This window comes from Dermacentor andersoni, chromosome 5 (genome assembly GCF_023375885.2).
Source record: "Dermacentor andersoni chromosome 5, qqDerAnde1_hic_scaffold, whole genome shotgun sequence".
In the NCBI taxonomy this organism is placed as follows: Eukaryota; Metazoa; Arthropoda; class Arachnida; order Ixodida; family Ixodidae; genus Dermacentor; species Dermacentor andersoni.
This window is the reverse complement of record NC_092818.1, coordinates 108,847,943-108,856,902: the sequence shown is the minus strand read 5'-3', so window position 1 is coordinate 108,856,902 and position 8,960 is coordinate 108,847,943. Positions and strand designations below refer to the sequence as shown.

The following is an 8,960-nucleotide window of genomic DNA, read 5'->3' as shown; positions in this document are numbered from 1 at the left end:
TTTCATAGAAAACCAAGACCCCAGCATCGCGACATTGAGTTAGCACAATCGTCTGAGGAAGATGTTCGTATACGTTATTACAGAGCCTTTCTCTCCAGACCACACATTGAGCGAGATTTCAGTGTCGGTGCCAGATGTGTTCACAAGAAAACGAGGCATGATTACCGAATAACATATCGGAAACGCATACTTAGTGAAAATACGCGTAGACAACGTGTGAAAGGCCAGCTCGCTCTATTTACTGTATTTGTGCAATGTTAAAAATAGAAGAGGAGAAAGTAATGGTAATGTAATCAATGACTTCTAGTACTTAATTAGTTACTTTCATGGGGCAGTAATTGGTAACTGCAATCAACTATATTTTCAAAAGAAGTAACTGTAATTTTAATCGGTCACTTTTGTTTTTTGTAACGTGAAGACATCTGATCGGTCGTAATATACCTTGAACAAAGTATGCGTGCTATCCGAACGGCTCTTGGTCGATCATCGTGAATGAGTTTTGCTGCATATTGTTGGATTTCTCCGGCATAAAAATGCGACAGCCATGCTCGGGAATCTAACTCAAGACCTTCCGCTCAGCGACACAGCGCCCGCCACGGCGCTACCGCAGCGGGTATTATGCCCACTTAGCGCTAAGTCAGAGAAAAGTCAGTGCGAAGTCAATGAGAAGTAAGTGCAAAGTCAACGCCCAGTCAGTTGTAGCTGCTGCGAAAAAAGAAAAAATAACGCGGGGCAGCTACAGCTCTGATCAGTGTTACTTTCCCATTACATAGAGTTCTGAAATCCATTGAGACCACGTGACGCGTAGCGCTGTCGCGCAAGAGTGAATGTCCGGGGAAAGTGATCGATAGAGAACAGAGCCCCAGCACTACGACCGGCTTTGGTGGAGCGCTCAAAATTGCCTTGGACATTAGCATAGCCGTGAAGATGGGAAGCCCTCGAAGAGTGCCGTCAAAATCACACCGGCAAGACGTGTGCGCGTCAGCAGTGAGCGGCGGGAGATCGATCTGGCGCCAGCTCCAACTTCTAAAGTGCTGCACCGTAGTAGTGAGCTTGGATAGTAGAACAAAAAATCGGGACGGTTGGGAGAAGGAGCAATCGCCCGTTTAAAGCACGAGCAAATGAGCTGTGACGCAGCGGCTGAAAGATACGCCCGCGCAGCTCTAAGCTTAGCGCTTTGCGGCGTGCGGCGGCTCTCACTTAAGCCCACAGCGTTCGTCGTGAAGGTGCGCCGCCGAGGAAATGGTTTGTGGAACGGATACTGTTCGCTTTGACGGCTGATTTCCTCGAGCCTCGCTCTATTTTCCTGCAGTTCATACGGGTATACCTTAGGTACCGTGTTCGTAGTACTTCTCTATGTGAGAAATTCGGAGAATAATAATGATAAAAAAGTGTTTCAGCAGCTACTCATTATGGAAGGCGAATAGATAAAGGCGAAATTATTCCTTTTTGCTACTGCCTCACGCACAGACTTCTCCGACTCGAATCAGCTCTTCTCTGTCAGTTTAGTTAGGAGTTACCTTCACGAGAGCTTATTCAGCACCTAGCTAGATACCTATTGTGCAACTGTCCTCGTCTTGAATGACGACGGCTACAATCAATGTGCAACACTGCGGTGACGAGATCCCGTGAATCTATGTCAAGGGAAGTTTTCTCGAAGTGGTTAAGTAAATGATATAAAACGGAATGCGATGCCTAGAATTGTCTTTCAAATATTCAAAAATCTACGCTTGTGCGTCTCGAGGAGGAGCATAGAAAAAAATTCAGATTCCGCAGAAGATATCGTACGGCTTCACACAGATGTTCTTTGGCTGTAAAGGGCATTTCGGTTAAATGAGGAGATGTAGGATTAAAAATAGCGAAAGAAACAAGAAGTTGAGCAAAGGACCAGATGAAAAAGCCTTAGTTTCGCCCGAAAGACGAAGCGTCCATTACGATAAGAAATCAGTAGACAGATATATGAAGAAATGATAGTAGCTTTATTGGCCGTATGAATTCGTAAACATTCACTTACTGACTAAATTACAAAGCATGGTGTCACACGCCCACGGGCAAGCATTAACACATCTCACACTCTAAAAACTAGCGAGAGTATCACACAAGTAAAGGGGCTAGTTTACTCTTCAAGGCATTGGTTTACTCTAGTAAAATGTCGGGTCCAGGGAAGTGCATTGCTGAGTCTGTAAGCAACGAGAAAAGGAAATGTTCTTTATGCTCTGTCCTTCTGGAAGAGAGTAGAATGCCCGTTCCACTCTCGCGCCAGTAGAGAGCAAAACGTAGCTTATAATGCTGCTTCAACTGCAGGAGGGTAGTCTGGAACATGTCGATCTACCATTCATGCACGCAGAGCGCAGGGCAGACCGTTTTTCTTGTAAGAGAACGGGCAGCCAGCGCACAAACGGGAGCAGAGATCAGCGCGCACTTTTTAACCCGTTACCTTGGGTCCAGCGGAAGGCAATTGAGCTTTCGCGGCATGTAATCCAGTCACAAAAAAAGTCGCAGTTTGGCCCTAAAGGCGAAGCATCGATTGCGATAGCAAATCAGCAGACAGCTATAAGAAGTAAGGACAGTAGGTTTATTGGGTGTGTCAACTCGTAAACATTCGCTTACTAAATTAGCAAGCATGGTGTCACGCGCACAGGGAAAGATAAATACATCTAACTCGATGAGTGCGGACACTCACTGCCAAAACGCTGGCGTGAGGAAGAGCGGCAGCAGCAGCGAGTGAAGGGTTGCATTACGTTGGCCTTACACGAGCACTCTTATGTTTTAGTTATTATGCCAAGCAATCAGACAGTGAGAAGATTTTCTAATTCACACTGGCGATTCAGAGACGCCACTGCTCTGCGTTGAACAAAAACCGATGCAGCCAAAATAGTTCACCAGGCGCGCATACACCACGGCTGATGATGTGCAGCCAAAATAAGTTTCTGCATACTGTAATTACCGCTGCACGGAAAGGCTACGCAATTGTTTCTCGATGACCTCGCACGTACTGACATACAATAAATTTTACGGAGAACCAGCTAAAAGATCTGTAAATCGTTCGACAGCATGCTACGTGCAACACAACAGAGCAACACAATCCAGAGAGGAGGAAAGGCTCGCCGCGCTGCCTTTCTTCCTCGCCCGATGAAATGGTCTATAGTCCTAGCGTGCTCCCAATTTCACGCAAAGCTCTGCAAGGCTAGGCGGCGTTCGTATGTCACTTGTCGCCGCTATTACAATTCAAACAAAGGAGGAAATGCAAATGAAGATTGAATAATTTATCTCCCGTGAAAAATGGTCTCGATGAAGCACGGTGAACCACAAGTTTGGGTTAAGCATGCCTGATTTGTAGGGCACCGTTCTGAAGCGTGGAGGTGAGTCGTAGCCTGGGAATTGATTATGACGCACTAAAACGAAGGCGTGTGTGTGTGTCTATGTGCGTACGGGCAGTGGAGGTATAAGGTTGAAGAGAAGGGGTGGTAACCAAGTTGCAACGAAGAGATAGTGAGAAGCCAAGGGACGATTTTAATTAGCTGCGAGCACCGCAGCTTCCACGTTAGAACTGTGCTTCACAAAGCGGGATGCCTGTGACGCGCTTATTTGAGGTGGCATTTGTTTGTGCCTGCGCCGACAAATGCCAAGTTGTATCGGTGGCACCGCAGGTGAGTACCTCTAGACACAGTCGCTGCCAGCATCAGCTGTTGATTGTGAATCTGAAAAAAAAAACGGTTCAACTGGCGTCATCAAACTCAATCTGAATTCGGCTCGGTCTGCGCCTAGTGTGCTTGCTTCGTCTTTCGCGCTGTTCCCTTCCAAGAACCACGTGAACATGCAGATTTTCAATACGATTCGCATTAGACCTTATTCCACTGCATTTTTTCCCCTCATCCTTGCTTATAAATTTCGCAATTTCTTGTGTACGCGCACCGAGCGACAAAACAAAAGTAGCCGACGCCGAATCCCCAGGCGTCAACATCTCGTTAAAGAAAGGTAATAATAAAAAAGGAAACTGTCATTTTTTACGCGGAACAAATTCCTCCCGTGTGGAAATTCAATAGGGCGTATTCGTTATTCGTTCAACGTTTCTTTTTGTCTGTGTTGACGGCACTAGTCTTTCTTTCTTTCTTTTTTGCGCAGTATTCCGGAACACCTCGCAGCCGAGTGGTCCTTCTGCCTGTACGCAAAGAGCTTTCCAGGGTCCGATGTTTTTGTCGAACTGTCCGCATGGGTCTTCATTCGACGCTTGAAGTTAAACGGCGTCAGCCCCGCGCGCTGAAGAAGCTATGCAGCCGAGATGCACCATCGCTCTTGCTGCTATTGGTGCTTCTTCCTTCTTCCTTCCTTGCCTTTCGGAGCATCGTAATCTTAGTCGTGTATGCGCGCTCACCCAATGGCTCTGTATTCTTCCTGCTCGATATTTCTTTTTCTTTTTCATTCCAGCGCTCTGTCGGCCTTTCACGCGCGCACTGCGTGAATATAAATGGCGTATTAGAGTGAGGGCCCGCGAGAGCGTGAAAATGCCAAAGGTCCTTTTGCAAACAGCCTTATAATTTTTCATCTCGGCGAGCTCTTTTCGTTGCTGCAAAGTTTCGCTGTTCTGTTATCCTTTCCTTGCTCAAGGATAGAAGACGCAGCGGCGCGAGGTGAGGAGTAACACGTTAAACTCGCTGAGGGGGTGATACACGAGTTTGGAGGGTAATGAAGGAGTTAGTTTGCATGTAGTAATTCTTGGAGATGAAGGCTGGACCCGCCTGTCAGGAATGTTGCCAGCATTTCCCGCTGTTTTGCACGTGTTGTTAGCTACTTTGTAATGCGCGAGGACACGAATTCCGCTGTAAGAATAGCCTGTAGTGGTTCGGCTGCTTAAAAAAACATTATCAGAACCTCCACGAACGTGAGATAAGAAGTGCTCATTCGAATGTGCTGAATGAAAGCGGTCTCTCTTAGAAATAAAATAAATGGTACACTTTTTTCAACCATGATAGAAACTGACTGTCAGAACAAGGAATGAGTTATTAGGTGAGAAAAGAAAAGAAGAAACGGAAAGTACGCCGTGCTCAATCTATTCAGGAATCGAAGACACCTCAAATAAAGCGAACAAATGAAACGTATAAATTATCTCGGCTAAAGTTTGCTCGTTCCTAAAGCACCCGAAACGCCAATGCTAAAGTTAAAATTTAGCTCCTCTTGTACACACGCGTGTTATTTGTTTTTTTTTTCTTCTTCGCACTCTATGCGCTCCTCCGGAAGAGGTAACGCCGCGTACAGGCAATCGATTCAGGAGAAAGAAAAAAAGTTGAATGAAACTGAAGATGTTAGCCCTAATATATGCAGGACTTACAACTTCGGCTGAGGTACTTTTCATATGACATGAAGCGGAAAAGACCACAGGAGGAGGAGAAGCTAAAATAAAAAAATAAATAACATAGTTATAAATTAACCAATGAAGCCCTGCCAACTAAACAAAAGTTCAAAGAATGTCTGCAAGACATGACTGTCCTAGACCCTCGTAAACTTAATAGTCTCTATTTGCCCATGTATACAAAGCAAAACCCTCGATGCTCGCCACGGAGACAGTGACAGAGCGTGAGGTCAACGCAGTGTTTTTTTTTTTACTTCGAACAGGTTAAAAAAAATGAAGAACCTGACCAGCTCTGCTGACTTTTACAGAGAAGTTACTGATGCTGTACTACGAACGCGCTGCTCAAGGCCTTCAAATGCTGCAATGGTTACAGGAAGATGTTTGCATCATAAAGACGAAGAGAATTAAAGCTATTAAAGACTGTCAACAGTCTTCACGACTGCAGTGACCTCAAAAAGTCATGTTCTTACTTTTAAACTGGTGCAGTGACAATAAGCTACTCTTACATGCCTCCAAAACTGTCGCATTATGTTATACGTGAAAACACACCTTGTGTATATTTGTTACACCCTTCGGGATACCCCGCTATCCGAGGTCGACAAAATGAAAGATCTTGGTGTGTACTTTGAGAAAATGCTATGCCTGTCTTCAGACGCTGAATATGTGAAACAGCATGCCATTTGCAATCTTGGGATTGTTTGCCGTATATCGCATGACTTCCACTGCATTTCTGAAGTTATATTCTACTGTGGGCCTCCTACTACTAGAGTATGTCTCTGTGCTTGGGGGCGGAACACGTAAATCTAATTCTGACCTTGTTGAATGCTTTCAGTATAAATTGATATCTATATTCAGCAGCACTTTTGCCGTTCGGGCAACCATAGTCGAGCCCTCTCAGATATACCTAAATTCGCGCCTCTAAAATCAAGGCTCATTAGATTAGACGTTTTGTTCTTCATTGAGGTGGCCCATGGTATTACACATTGCGCAATTACTATTGATCATGTACACTTTTGTGTATCAGGCAGCATTGCCTGAGTGTATCAGGCAGCATTCCGCGTTTTCTGCGCGGCCTTGTTGAAATACAAACTATGGCTCCACTGCAAAAAACCTGCAATAAGTATTGCGCCTGTATTGTCATATATTAAAGCTCATTCGATGTCTTTTGTATATATGTAGAGTCATGTTTCATGACCAACTCTCTTTAACGCTCACCTTCTCGGTTTCTATTTTCCAATTTGTTTCTCTATCTCATATTGTTTGTCTGCAACATTTGTCTTCTCTGTGGTATTATCTTGCGGATTAGTTTTTGAATGCACCAGTACGAAGGCTCCGTAGCTTTTCCTGGCCTCTATAACAACAAACACTTGATTGATTGATTTACTCATTGATTATTATTATTATTATTATTATTATCGTCATCATCATCATCATTTGTAAACACGACAATAGATAGAAAGAGAAGCGGGCTTACAATTGTCTCCCATTACAGCCCACCTGGCGGAATAGGAGAAAAATGTATGGAAACAAATGTGGAAGGAAATAAAGAAAGAGAAAAATAAGAATAAGGTTCACCACGACACGTCACATCAGAGATATATAAACCAAGAGGAAGCATGTGCCTGGTATGCAGTGATTGTGTCCCCTCCTTGCGTTCTAATGCTTGAAGTGCATTCTTAATTCAATTTGAATAACGCTTCAGCGCCAGACCAGCTGCAGCCGTGTTAAGTGCATGGTCAGTATCTTGAAACTTTACTATACCGCGGGTACAGGCGGTGATTCTCTCGCTTTTAGGAAACACTGTGCTAACGTTTGTGCTAAAGCGACCGAAAGAGTGAGCAAACCGGGCAAACGAGTGGTGAAGTAACGGTAATGAACAAAGACGTTGGCATCGTGAATGCCTGGCCCAGTGTTTGCTGATCGCCATGCTTACATATATGGACAGTCCTCAGTCTTACAGGTCGGGTGGGCGTAGTTTTTCGGCGAGCATTTGTTATGCCACAACGAACATTCATGACAGCGGAGGAGTAAGGATAACATCCTTGTTTGTGTCTTGCTAAATCTTGCACGACAGTTAATGTTGAATAAATACCGACATAAGATAAGTTCGCTTCTGTTAGTATGACTTGTTTGGAAAGAAAAAGAGCATACCAAGACACAATACCTAGAAGCTTTTATGATAGTTTTTGGATACGTTGATGCTGGCTCTGTCCGACTATTCTCGCTTCGAATGTCTACCATTTCACTACCAAGAAAACAACAATATCCCATCAAGATCGCTCGAAACGTTATGACCCTAGTCGTCACAAGCTTCGTTAAAACTCTTTCGAAGTGTTGTTTTCTGACAGGTGTTTGTTGTCGGACAGCATTAATGATATTTACATGGAGAGATACTTCGATAACGCCGACCGAGACGCCAAACTCGGTGGCTAAATGAAGAGGTTGAAAAGCGTCGCGTCGCACACCGATTCGCGATATTGCATGCTCTTGCAGAATGTTGGATATATTCATCTTAAGTGTATTGCAGGGCCTTCCTTCAACGTTAAATTAAGTTGTCATTTTGTGCCCGGTAAATAGTACTTACTATGATTACCTTGTATCACCATCTCTTTGCACTGTAAAATAAAAAGAGAAAGCTTCAAGCATCAAGAAACAGATTAAAAAATGAATGATGGGGTTTTACGTGCCAAAACCACTTTCTGATTATGAGGCACGCCGTAGTGGAGGACTACAGAAATTTCGACCACCTGGGGTTATTTAACGTGCACCGAAATCTAAGCACACGGGTGTTTTCGCATTTCGCCCCTATCGAAATGCGGCCGCCATGGCCGGGATTCGATCCCGCAAACTCGTGCTCAGCAGGTCAACACTATAGAACAAACAGATCAAACATATCGAAAGCGTTCAAAAATATTATTGTTCTATACTACAGCCACGCATTGCAAGAGAAAGAAACAAGGAAAGTCGCACACCAAATCACTGTGCTACCCCTGCATGTTTGAAAAGCCGAAAAAAAAACCGGTCTGTGAACAATGACGCATACACAGTTAAAAATTGTGACGCCATCTTCTGGCTGACCAACTCTGGGCTATCCAGCAGGCCAACTCAGCCCAACTGTAACCAACTCTGGGCTGTCCAGCCCATGATGCGGTCGAGAGGCTCGGTCATCTTCCGGTTCCCAAAGGGAGTGGCCCGCTTCGTGAACACTCACGATCTGCAGCACTTCAATAAAGTTTTACGGTACCATACCCTCCAACAACAAGCGACACGCAAAAGGCAGAAAACGAAAAAAAAAATATTGGCCTGCGCAGGGATCGAACCTACGACCTTCACGTTATTAGCACGACGCTCTAACCGACTGAGCTAGCAGGCCTTCTCTTTCTTTATTGCCGGAACTTACACGTAGCAAACACAAAGGGCGTCATTTTTATTAAAAAGTAAGCGACACATAATTATACACAAACACACATTTAAGCTGGTGCGCATGCATATTGCGCGGTCAGCCACATTGTGGCTGGCCATGTCACGTTTAAAATTCCTTTAATGTTGCGAGGGGCTCAATTCTCGCCAGTAACTCCGGAGGACATTCTTAATATCTAATTGCATCAAT

General features: G+C 44.6%; 1 non-coding gene across 1 annotated transcript; it reads right to left on the bottom strand.

The window, feature by feature from the left end:
- Nucleotides 1-8,649: 8,649 nt before the first annotated feature.
- On the bottom strand, nucleotides 8,650-8,723 carry TRNAI-AAU (transfer RNA isoleucine (anticodon AAU)). The gene has a single exon. It is a non-coding gene; the product is annotated as a tRNA-Ile (tRNA).
- Nucleotides 8,724-8,960: the final 237 nt, after the last annotated feature.